General features: G+C 35.4%; 1 protein-coding gene and 1 pseudogene across 8 annotated transcripts in view; one reads left to right on the top strand and one right to left on the bottom strand.

The window, feature by feature from the left end:
* GPC5 (glypican 5) overlaps positions 1–13,838 on the top strand; it is a 1,368,657-nt gene that overhangs the window by 541,495 nt on the left and 813,324 nt on the right. The window lies entirely within an intron of this gene.
* On the bottom strand, positions 9,518–9,626 carry LOC118536600 (U6 spliceosomal RNA; annotated as a pseudogene).

Here is a 13,838-nt window from a genome sequence, read left to right as displayed (position 1 = left end):
TATATTTTTGCACAGATTTCCTTAAATGCCTATAAGATGCCCACTTAATGTTTTTAAATCACTGATTTTTTTTTTATAAAACAATGAGGAGTAATTTTCAAAGGCACTTATGAAGTCTTCTCTTATCTCATTAAAACAATGGGGTTAAGTGACTTTACATTTACCTCCTTAGTGCAAAGGGGATTTAATTTCCAAGTGAGAACCCACAGTGATACCATAGATCGTTTTTCCTTTTCTTGCTTCCATTTAGTTTGGTTTGACATGAACCCAGAATGAAGAGAAAGAAAACAAACCTATGCTAACAACTACAGAGTTACAGCAAAATTATTTTAGATAATCTCGAATCATTTTCTTTTGTAGCAGAATATGTAATAAAAACAACACTAATTAGGGTGCCTGGGTGGCTCAGTCGGTTAAGCGTTTTGGCTCGGGTCATGATCCGGAGTCCTGGGATCGAGTCCCACATCGGGCTCCTTGCTCTGAGGGGAGCCTGCTTCTCCCTCTCCTCCCCACTTGTGCTCTCTCTGACTATCTCTGTCTCTCTCTCTCAAATAAATAAATAAAATCTAAGAAGAAAATTTAAAAAAAACACTAATTAAATTTTCTCATATCTGAATCCTCAGTAAGACAGCATAAAAATGTCAAACATCATCAGAGAAATGGTTGCTGATCATGAAAATGCACCTAGAATCTTAAAATAATGATGGGTTTCTTCCTTGATTGTACTTTTTTCTCATTTTTCTTTGACTTTCTCTTTGCCCCTTACATAGTTTTCCCCCTATTTGCCACCATAGTCAGGAGAGCGTTGTATCTTCCACATATTGTATGACACGTGATGTGATGACTTGTATTATTATTGTTGTTGTTGTTCCAATGTCTTCCAACCTTGATAAAGCCATGAAGTCGATGAAGGGATTGTTTGTATATATAGATATTTTCTCCAGTAGTTGTATTTTCAACCTTTTAACCCATATTTTAACTAGTAGCTCTAGTTTTTAGTTAACATTTGTTCAGTAAACATTAAGGGAAGAGGTATTGTGATATTGAGGTTTTCTAAAACTCCTCCCTTAATATTGAACACAGTGCGCTACTAGTACATGGTAAATACTCAAGGTCAATTTTTGAATCATGGAATTTTAAAACTACAATAGAATTTACTAATTTAAGTTATTTGGGGGGCAGGAAACTGAGACATAGAGAGGTTAAGTGATTTGACCAAGATCCTGAAACCAATTACTGAGTGTGATCCATGATACGGCCAGAAGTCAAGCCTTATGATAAATGTTCTAAGTCACTCAGTTAACTTTAATTTTGAAATGCAATGACGTGATGGAAGGAAGCCCGTGATGGCATCCTACTGGGAATCAAAGTGAGGCGTGAAGGAAGTCTGATGCATGGGTCCTAACTACAGGGGAAAAAGATACAGAATTAGAGCTATAAAGTCATGTATATTAAACAGCTAGAGATCTATATCTATCTGTAAGCTCACAAAAGGGTTTTAAAACAAATGTCTAAAATGGTACTTCTCTTTTCCTTCTACTTTTATTTTTCATAGAAAATGTGATAGAATGATATTTTCTTAGGAATCATTAATTGAGATACCTCAATTTATATCCCAGAAACCCAGCTGAATATAGTAAAGACCTTAGATAATGGATAACATTGTACCAGGAAAGGGGGACATGGAGCCAAATGATCAAAGTTCAGCCTTATTTTCCTCATAAGTGTAATTGAAGTAATAATAACACTTCTTACAGGGTTGTTGTTGAATTATGTATACTATATAATAATATTTTATTCATAGTATATATAATAATATTGATATGTTCTGATTATATTCATAATATGCCATTAGATATTATGCACATATTATTATAAATAAGATATTTTGTTATAAATGTGCTATTTGATTATATTAACTGTATATTCAAAATTGAGACTTGACTAAACTGTGATAAAATATTAGATGTTTATAGAAATCTTCTGATTCGTCCCATCAAAGAGGAATTAAGAAAAAGAGGTTGGAGGACAGGGTTTGAGAATGACAATATTAAAAGTCAGCCAAGAGGGCAAAAAGGCTCCTCACATGCTCTAATTGTCTAAATGAGTATCTCTCCAGAAGGCCAACGCATCCATTGCTAGTACATTTGGTATAAGTTTTGAAAATACAGTGTTTTTTACTTAGCAGAGTTTCTGTTTTATTTATTTATTTTTATTTATTTTTATTTTTTTTTAAAGATTTTATTTATTTATTTGAGAGAGAGAGAATGAGAAAGAGAGCACATGAGAGGGGGGAGGGTCTGAGGGAGAAGCAGACTCCCCGCCCAGCAGGGAGCCCGATGCGGAACTCGATCCCGGGACTCTAGGATCATGACCTGAGCCGAAGGCAGTCGCTTAACTAACTGAGCCACCCAGGTGCCCCGAGTTTCTGTTTTATACACTGACTTTTCTGATTCTTACAACAATAATTTATGATCTTTCCCATGTTGACTTTCAAGAAATTTGATTTAGCAATATAATATTTGCCTGAGTAAGCGATTAAAATTTTTTAAATGCAGTTAAATCAGGTATTTTTCCTCTATGAAATGAAGCAGCTCATAATGATTTTTTTCTCAATTTCATTATTAAGGTGACCAATGGTTTGATGATTATATTGACAAAATAAATGACAAAAAGAATCCTACCATGTATTTCTGGGTCTTTAACTTTTTTTCCTTAAAAAGAAAACACAAAACAACACCCTAATAATTGTTAGCAAAGTCTAGACTTTCAATTGAAATACAGTTCAGTTGGAATAGATTTCTCTCTATATGACTAAGACAAAGTTTCTTTTTTCTTCTCTTATCATGTCAAATGAAAATAGCTATGCAAATTTTTAGCAAATTTCGAGAGAAGTTTTGGTATGGCCTGAAAAATATGGGCCATACAAAAAATTCATAGAGGCGTGCCTCATTGATAAACGTTTTGAGAACAGCTAAAACAGAGTAATGATTTTTACCTAAATTGACAGTATAATTGGGATAATCTGATAAAAAATATATACCTAATATACAGCTGCCCAAATATATCTATATATAACTATATATTTATATCTACATATGGATCTACATATTATTTATTTTCTGTTATTTTTCATGGTCCAGGAAGACCACCACCTGCTCCTGTAGCCAAGTCATTTTCTGTTTGTTTATATGGCTTTAATTTTCCTTTTAGCACTTCATTTCCTGACCTTATAATGTATGTTTATTTTTAAAAATTTTTCCTAAATCCCCAAAGTCTGGAACAGAGCCTAGCATTTAATATGCGTTAAATGAATATTTGTTGAATAAATAAAGATGGGGAGAGAGTAAACTAACATTGCTTTAAAATCTCAGCTCCAAATAAAAAGATACAAGGGAAGCAGGAATTATAGGTGTTTATGTACCATTGAGCTTTTTTCATACTCTCGATTCTGCTTAGTTGTCTTCTTGGGGAAATTAACTGTAATGATGATTAATGGTTCCTTTATGGAATGCTGGGTGGGGAGATAGTCCAAAATGAGTCTACTAATATTACATAAAACAATATTTTGTAATGTTTTAACCATGAATTGCCTCTAAAGGCAATATTGAATATAATGGAATAATTACAATTTTTGGTGCTAGATAAAACTAGATTGAAATCTTAATTAACTTTGTTTCATTATGACCCAAAAATGTATAAAAAGAGCAGCCAGCCTCCATTTTTATGATAGAAGTGAAGAGAAAAAGGAGTCTAAAAATGAGATTTTTTTTTTAGCCAGAAAATATTATGTCTGGAAGAATTTGAAAAGAAATTCAGTGTTAGCTTGGATTTTTTTTTTTTTTTTTATATGAATTGTCCATGATAAGCTCTAAGTGGAAAGGATTGAAAGCTGGCCATGAAATTCTTCATGTCGGTAACACTCGTCTTCCTGGAACATGGAAAATGATAGAAAAACATTAAAAAGGCTTTTAAGTAATGAAATAAGTGAGAAAGAAACAGGGGTCCCCTGTTGAAAGTAAGATTGTAATAAGAAATAAGGAGTTCATACTAATGTGTTTATATGTGCAAGTTTGGTGAGTTCTTAGTACCTGACTGTTCTTAATTCTAGCTGTCCATCAGAGTCCATTTTTTAATATACACAGGGAGGGTTTTAGGTACAGTGTACTTGAGTTATAACAACAAATGTAACTTTTTATTTTTTATTTTTTTGGCATTGGGAAAAGGCAATTTAAAGCCTAGATCTTCTCTATTAAAAAAACAAACAAACGAAAAGGAATAGCATATTTAGACAACTTCAGATATTACTTATCAGAGGAAGGCTTTAACAGATTGTTTTTATGGTGGTGTCTACCTTAGGAGGAACATAATGAAGACTCTCATTTTGATAAGGGGCAAGAGGAGGGAGAAATCTCAAGACTGAACATACCAAAAAATGTTGAGATTCAGTTGAGATCAGTGCAAAGTCCCTGACTCCATCAGGCAGAATGAGGGTAATGGGCCTGGAGACAGCAGTGGGGAGACAGAAGCTTACATCGCCTATTTTCCAATTTAATATTCAGAGAATTAGATATTTTACATAAATAATTTTTCCAAGATTTAATTTTAAATCTCAAACATTTTTTCCTAATGTTTTAAGTGGAGTTTGTAAAACATTTCTGCAAAAAATTAGGACACCTTTTTCCAAACTGTGCTATACAAAACCCAATGTTTTCAGAAATATTTAAAGGATTGTGCAAAGAAAACATGGCTTCATGGTCATATAGGTTGGAGAAATACCGCACATGCCGTTTTTACTGCATGTGTTAGAGGAGAACAGTGGCGCCAAGAAGTCCGCCGAAAGGAAACTGGCTTAGCTTTATTTAATTTCGTATTTTTAAAATACATTTGATTATAGAACTCATTTTTGTAGAAAACATTTTGGAAAATACTAATTTTTTAAGGAGCACAGTTGGGGAATTAAAGCCATCATTATTAATAATCCTTTACTACAGTGCTTCTCAAACTTTAATATGCATATGAATCTCCTCGGAAACTTGGTAGAGCCCAGATTCTGCTTCAGCATTTGTTGGAGGTGGGAATGAGATTCTCCATTTCTAGCCACGTCCCTGGTGACGCCCAGCCTGCCCGTCTGGAGTCCACACTCTGAACAGCATGGTTCTGTTGCACCATGATTCTTTAGTTTCACAGAGATTATCGAGACATGGAAAGATGTAAAGCCACTTTTACATTAGTGACTTCAGCCTCTTAGGCTAATGAGGCGAAACGAATCGTTAGGATGGAATCTTTTAATTTCAACCTTGATTAGCATCAGGATTACGAAGTGAAGGTAAAACAGAAGATAGAGCCCCTCTCAGATAGAAATTAGCAAAAAGAGCATGTGAAGAGGAGTCTTTTCCACAGCTCCAAGACCACTCTCCTCCAGACCAGACATATAAAAAGGGAGATGTGGAAAGAGAAGGTTCCTCATAAGGCTGGTTTAACAGAGCTGATGCACCTGTACTATTCCTTCTCCCTCCCTCCTTCCCTCCCTCCCTCCATTCCTCTCTCTCTCTTTCTTTTCTTTTCTTTCTTTTCTTTCTTGTTTGGTCCCCTCTTTCTTCTTTTTTTGTTTTTTGAGAGGTTATTCAGATTGTTGTAGTCTTATTTGTAAAAAAAAAAAAAAAAAAACTTTATACATGCATATCTGGAAATATGTACAAATTATATTACTATAGATTAATCTGTATCAATAAAGAAATTGTGTATTACTTTGATATTTGTTCATTTTTTTAGGGAATTTTTTTACATTGTAGATTTCACTTATGGAGGGAGGAATGAAGAGAACATAATACATATCTTAAAAACAATTAAGTTATTTTGGGTGTCTATGTGTGTATGTGTGTATTCTCATTCAAGTGCCGAATAAAATCCTGATTTTGTGCATTAAGCACAAACACAAAAATTAAGAGACACAGGGCCAAGACTTACTTTTGTCCTTTTGGAAAAGTTGTATACTTGCTTTTTTTTTTTTTTTTTCCCGACAAATGACAAGGCAACTTTCTCACCTCTTTATGAGCTAATATTATTATGTCTATTCTGTCTGATGGGCCTTAGTGTTGGTGCCAATTTATTGAGCATTTACTATGAATCAGAAATCATGCTGGTATTTTATGTATATTAATTTACATAGGCCTCACCCTTCCCCAAGTTTTGATGTAGGGATTTTTATCCCTATTGATATGAGTAAAATGAGGTTTGCTGTTATGTTAGCAAGTCTAAGCCTCACCTGGGTCATATAGAGTAGTAAAACCAGACTTTGAACCCAATGAGCTAACAAGGCTTGTACTTGTAGCAACTATGACATAGGAGAGTTTAAACATTTGATATCTGCAAGGAGTCTGCTTCATCCTGCAGGTGAAATGTAAATTTGGTGGGGATTTGTTCTCTATTTACAATGCTATTGCAAACATTATACCATAAGTCTTCTTTGCCCATTATTTACAATAACTGCAATTTAATATCATCTCTAGAGGTCACATTAAACTATACAGAATCCCCAAGATTAAAGAAAAATATGCTTTGATTTTATCTCTACTTCTTTTTGGGGGATGAGAATTTGAACTATTCTGAGTTTTATGGGTATCCTATATATGTTCATGGACACAAAATTAATTCCCTGTGTCTCAAGGGTAGCACAGACATAAAAAGGCCAATTACAATTTTATGAATATGAAATATAAGATCTGGGGCTTCGATTTTCTCTATTGTTGCATTCTAAATAACAGTGCCATTTCTAGGGAATACGTACATCCTTTCTGACACGACAACTAGGAACTTTCATTAGAGAAAAATGAAAGCAGATGCAACGTGAGTCCCCATATAGTGTAAGTAATGTTAAAATAGATTCCAAACTGGTGTCTTGTTTTGATGAAAACTCAGAAGACAATTTGGAGACTGTTTGTCAGACTCCAGAGACTGAGGCACAGATGGAGTTCTGAATTAAGTGACTTTGTATTTTGAGATTTGAAATGAGCCCTAGTCCCAAATGTATATTTCAATGATTGTGAACTAATTGGATGTGGTAATTGATTATTAAAGGGTTTATATTCTTAAAATTGTGAGGTTCATAAGTAGTCATTTAAACATTTGTAGCAAAATTAAAGATGTAAACTTTATCTCTAGATTAATATATAGACAGAATTGAATGAAGCATATTTTGGTTGGAGTGCTCACAAAATATTCTGGATGAGTGAATTTTCCATAAAGCCAAAGAAAATTCCTTGAGATAACAAAAATTTAAATATTTTAATTGGTTTAATATGGACAACAATAAAATTTACTTCTTGCTTCCCTGCTGCACGAAGCAATTTTGAAATAAATGCTATTTAGACTTTTTTTGGTTGACCAAGAAACATCCTGAATGCTAATTCATTCAACAAATATTCATTTCATAAAGATGTAATGCATACCTACAATGTGTCAGGTTCTGTTCTTGGTTTTGTCAGCCTCTGGAGAGAGAAAAACAACCTACCTAATAGATATCCAAGTGGCCTGTATTGAAGACTAAAAAATATGGAGGGTGAAGGAAGCTAGAGGTCCCACTTTTATATAGGGTGGTCAGGAGAGGTCTTACTGAGCAAGTGGTATTTTGAGGGAGTTAGCCATACACTGTCTAGGAGACCAACATCTCAAGCGGAAGGAATTGCAAAGGCTCTGAGGCAGGAGCATATCCGGCTTGATCATGGCAAGCACACGGCTGTGGCTGGAGAGGGGGCGTATTAGCAGACAGCGTTAGGAAATAATTAGGATCGCTCTGGGTCATGATCCATATTTGTGACAAAGTCCTCACTCCTATGTAGAGGATGGAGGGAGGCATTGCGTTTTGTAAAATGTGAATGTTTGCTTTAAACTTACCCCTCGTTTATACGCATGAATGCTATAATCTGTGCAAGAACATTTGCTCACAATTGGGCATCCAGAAGGCTCAGGTCTGGCGGAGACAGACTAAGGATTGAGAGGGTAGGCAAGCTAGCAGAGCGAGACCACCAGGCTGTGCTTCATCAAGGGGGTGCTGACACCGAGGCAGCAAATGAAGAGCAGCCCCACCCAGGTTACACCTCCCTTTGCAGAATCAGGGGACATTTTCTCCTTTCTTACGTGGCACAACCCACAAGAGCATCATGCTCTCTGCCCTTTATCACTCACTCAATCTCTCCTTCTATAAATCACTATAATTGTCAGACTTCCCCAATGCAAGCTGAAGTCCTATCCTGGGGCTGTGATAGAGTGGGCATCTCCATTTTTCTTTCCCACTTCTTTTTTTTTTTTCCTCGTAAATGAAAGTGTGTCAAAGATTTTATTCAACTCATTAATTAATGAGACAGCCAGTAGGTGTTACAACTGGCTCAGAGAGAACTCAAGTACCACACGGTTATAGGCAAGTAGGGCATGCTGAAATGAATTTATCCTGCTCAATTCTGATTCTTGTGGTTAAGCAGGTTCCTCTCAAACCAAAGAGGAACTCTTTATTTCCTGTGCTAAATAACTTGGCGTAAGTAAACTGTGTTTTCCTCAATATCTACCTTGACTGCTAATATACCTATTTTCTATTCTAGAAGAACAAATACCCTCTTACATCTCCTTGGTGATTATAGCTCTCTTTTTACAAACCATTCTTTTTCAAATAACTATGGGACCAGCTGATATTTAAGTACCTTCATGTCTGAAGACAAACACTGTGTTTCCGCATCTACACAATGTCCCCATGGGGTGAATGCTGCCAACACTCTCCTACTTTTACAGATCAGGAAAGCAAGATTCCCCAGGGTCTGTATGTTGTCCTAAGTCATGGCAGGTACACATCCACAAATGGAGTCCATATTGCAAATCTTCCTAAGGTTTATTCTGCATCCTCAGAAATGCCCTCCCCGGCAGTTTAGGTTTATGGGATCTGGGGAACATCCACATTTTATACCAGTATCCTCTGAACACCTTACCAAAGAGGTTTGGGCTGAAGTGGATGAGGTGGGCCAGGCTAGGAGGAGTAGAGGAATGCTAAGAACATGGTTCCCGGTTGTGCCTTTTTGCTCTTAACAAAAATATTTGGAGAATTGGAAATATAAAATAAGGCAGGAAGGAACTTACAAAGATGAGCTAACAAGTTTGATTTGATTCTGTAAACTGTAAAGAATTAAACAGGCTTTCAGGAGGAAAGTGACCTTGTTCATTAGCATAAATTGAAAATACGATAATATTGGAGCTCCCGTCCTAATTAAGATGGGAAACAGAACAGTGGCAGGCTGATGACATTGGGCATACGAGGCATTCTGTTTTATCATGTGTAGAAACAGGCCCAGGGATGGCCAGTTAGTTTATGATAGAAACTGATTAGGTCTCACATTTCTTGGCTATGCATATTTGTTCTTTCTCTATTTCACTGTAATGAAATGAAATGCATTTAGATTTCCCGTAAATGAAGATGATAAAATTATGACATGTTCAATTCACATTTTTCTTTCTTTTTTCTTTTTTTTTTTTAAACTGTGGAATACTCACAATTTGCATGTCAAATTTCTTGTGCAGGGGTCATGCTAACCTCCTCTGTGTCGTTACAATTTTAGTATATGTGCTGCAGAAGCGAGCACCCACACTTTTTTTTAATGGTAGGTTAATTCCATAGATCTACAAAGAAATGCTTGTTTTCCTCCCTATTCCTTCCCTAAATTCTCTTGTGCATACCAGTTATTTAGGAGAACAGAGGGAGTGGGCTCGCATGTACACACATACATGCACACACCCCACAAATTAGAAATTGCCAACTATCAGATGGGGAGAGAACCCTGAACTCACAAATTTCTTCCATGTCTTAATGCATAAGTTAGAATAACACATATTATTTTATTTTATTCAGGTTTGATTTATTTAAAATATATTTATTAATACATAGGTTAATTTATACATAGGTATGTTTGTACATAGGTTATATTTAATTTACCATTGAGTATCTGTGTGTTTCCAAAATGTGAAAGTTGGTTTAATAATATGCCTCAGAAGGGAATTATGTATTTTGGACTCATCTTTTCCAAAGCATATTTTAGGCAAAGCATGCCTTCAACCAACTTTATAACTTAAAAATCGCAGTTCCTGAATCCTAGATGACCTCATCAGATAACACCAGTGTAGTTAAGTACTGTACCATACAAATTAGTTTTATTAAAATTTTTCTAAATGATTTATTGGTTGTTAGCTGTCATTTAAGGGAAGTAATTATAACTTCCATTTTAAATATTTTGATAGTTTTACAAGCTTTCTATTGCTGCACAAATTAGAGCAAATCTAATGGCTTCATATAGTGTGACAGTTCTGGAGGCCAGAAATCTGAAATAAGTCTTCTGGGGCTACCAATAAATGATGTGTTCCTTCTGTTGTCTCGAGGGAAAAATCTGTTGCAGCCTTTTCTAGCTTCTAGAGTCTGCCTGCATTTCTTGGTTCCTGACCACAACAATCCAAACTCTGCTTCCATCATCACAACTCCTCTGACTCTTGGACTCCTACTCCCCCCACCCCCACTTATAAAGACCCATGATTGGGGTAGATTACATTGGGCCCATGTAGATAATCCAGGTTATCTTCTCATTTCAAAACTCTTAACTTAATCACATCTGCAAAGTCCCTTTTTGCCATGTAAGGTAACATACTCATGGGTTTTGGGGACTCAAGTATGGAAATCTGTGGAGAGAGGGGAAGCTTTATTCTCTTTACTACAGTAGTGTTCTGTTTTCTCTTTTTATCATTTGTTGTACAAACCTTTACCTGTAAGTTTGGAAAAAATATTCTGCACCAAATATAATAAGAATTGATTTTCCTCCAATATATTTTTTATGTAACTATATAATAATATTTTTAAAGATTTATTTATTTATTTTAGAGAGAGAGAGAGAGAGAGAGAGAGCATACAAGTGGGGGGAGGGGCAGAAGAAGAGGAAGAGAATCTCAAGCAGACTCCCCGCTGAGCACAGAGCCCAGATGCAGGGCTCCATCTCACAACTCTGAGATCATGACTTGAGCTGAAATCAAGAGTCAGATGCTTAACTGACTGAGCCACCCAGGCGCCACAATATATAACAATATGTTTAATTAAAAAAAAAAGCTAGTGATCCCATGCCATGCAAATTAAATTTGAATGATGCATGAATTTTGAGTTGCTAATTTTCATTTGCTTGTTTCTTTATTCCATTACCATAATTTATGTAGTTTTTAAGACATAAAATAGAGCAATTTAGCTACTTTATTGGTCTAAAATGATGACAGTGTTCTTGAGTTCATACCCTCTCCAACCCAGATGAAGAGGTATAATACTAGATCAAATCTAATAAAACAGTTCCTAATTTGATTAACCTCAATTACCTAATACAAATTGATGTTTTTCCAAGTGCCCTATTGAGATCTCTTCCCATGATCGATTAAAAGTTGGCCACCAGTTCTTTCCCATTCTTCCCATTGAGGTGGGAAGTCCACTGCTTCTTTCTCTGAACCTGGGCTGGCTCTGTGACTGGCTTTTTTAATTGAATGAAATAGAAATGATGCCAAGGGATTTCATGTCTGGGTGTCAAGAGATTCATGGTTTACATTCCCCCCTCTTGGACCACTCCTTCCATGTGATGAGTGAATCTTGGTTAGGGTCCTTTGGGATGGCCAGAAGATATCTACTGCATTGGTTTCAGCAGTTAGCAGAGGATCTTTAGGGGTTTTTTTTTATTTTTAAACTTTATTATTTAGAGCTGTTTTAGGTTCACAGAAAAAAGATTGAGTGGAAAGTACAGAGAGTTTCCATACACCCTCTGTCCCCCAATGCCGGGAATGGCCAGCAATCCCTGTACCAACGGATGAAAGATGACCCCAAAGTTTGCCCTGAAAGAGAGGAGAAGGCTAGGGGCTCAACACTCAGAGGCGAAGACCCTTTGCTCTTCTTTGCTCCCGCTTTTATTGGTCCTTCAGGATATCCTTATCACTATTTCTCAAGCAAGTGATGTGTGACAAGGGGTCTTACTGAAACTGAGAGGATTTATGGGAAAGATACAATATTGCTAATCTGCGTGTTCTGCTAAACATAGCCTAAGGGACAATGCATACATCTCTTAGATCACAGGGCGGCTGTTTGGGCTAAGAGAGCTTTGGGGAAGGTAACTCCCCACAGCATTCCAACTGCTGAGTGGTCACGGAAGGCCCCGGCATTCCAAAGGTCCACACCCTTCCCCGAAACCCTCCCTGCCCTCAGCGGCCTCTGTGTTACATTTTAGCAAGCCAGGTATTATGGTTGATTTCATGCTCTACATTAACCCCAACACCCCAACATGCACACCTCCCCCATTATCAACATCTAGTACCAAATAGCACACTTGTTACAACCAGTGAGCCTACATTGAAATGTCATTATCACCAAAAGTCCATAGTTTACTTTAGGTTGAGTGTGCTTTTTTTTTTTTTTTTTTAAATTCTTTCTTCACTGCAGGGATGGAAACAAATGTTCAGGTCTTCTGTTATCCCAGTTAGAAAACTCTGGACTTTGGGACTTTGCAATTTCTTGTGCTCTATCATGTTTTCTAATTACCTAGCCCCTCTTCATTTTTGTTCATGAACCTTTGAATTTTTTTATTCCCTTCTCATAAATCCTTATATTTTACATAAGAACACTTGACCTTTGGTGCATGTGTTTTTTACTAAACTGCATTCTACTCCTTCACTATTCAGAAGTAAGGAGTAATCATGCAAGGATTACTTATTATTTGGCTATAACTTCTCAGAATATGTTCGCATTTATATCATCTTAAAATGCCTCAGATGAGAAGACCACAAAAAATAGTCTCAATAATGAGGTACATCTGGAGGGTAAATAAGAAGATTCAAAGTCATTGCAGAAAGATCATCAGTGCTTTTACTACTTTGGCTAAAAAGAAAATAAACATTAGTACAAATCAAGCTCCCCAAAGGCAAACTATTATTTATAAGTTAAAGACATATGTATAGACCTATCTCTCTGAATGCCTATGCTCTAATATTATTTTATATAAAAAGACATATACTATACATGTTTTTGCTTGGAACTTTCTTTACTCACACAATAGTATATGGTTGAGATTTTTCCATGTCAGTATATAATATCTTTTATAACAACTGTGTAGTTTTCATTTAAAAAGGTATACCTTCATTTATGTAGCCATGATGGATTGTTAAGATATTTTCATTGTTATAAATAATATTTAGATGAATGCCTTCTTAACTATAAATTTGTTTACTACTAAAGCATATATAAAATACATTCCCTCTTTTGCATAGAAATGTAAAGATTTATTTAAATAAAGTTGGTATAAGTTGCCCACTTGACACATAGGAATTTTTCACATTTATCTTAGATTTCATTTTTTGGGGGGAGTTCATCATTTTAATATTATAAATATATTTGCTATAGGTAGATAGTGAATAGATTGATAGATTGATAGATTAATAGATTGAGAGATCGATCCATAGAAGAAAATAATTTTTGAGTGATTTTTCAGGTCTAATTTATATTCCCTAATTCTATCACATACTGCCCTTTATAAGAATCAAATATACCTGTAATAGTAAAATAAGAAAGAACTGAGAGATTTTTATGGAATTGTGAATACATGAATTATTGATTCAAATGTAGTTACTGTAGTAATAGTTGCCTTTTGTGTTGAATCTAATTCATTCTGTCTTTAAAATTTGAAGTAAATATTAAAATAATTTTAGCTATCCTAGAATTACCTCTTTATCATCACATGGAGTATAAAGAATGATGGTTTTCTTTAACTTGTTTCTGCATTGCTTTACTT

Source organism: Halichoerus grypus, chromosome 4 (genome assembly GCF_964656455.1).
Source record: "Halichoerus grypus chromosome 4, mHalGry1.hap1.1, whole genome shotgun sequence".
In the NCBI taxonomy this organism is placed as follows: Eukaryota; Metazoa; Chordata; class Mammalia; order Carnivora; family Phocidae; genus Halichoerus; species Halichoerus grypus.
This window is presented reverse-complemented; position numbering and strand designations above follow the sequence as displayed.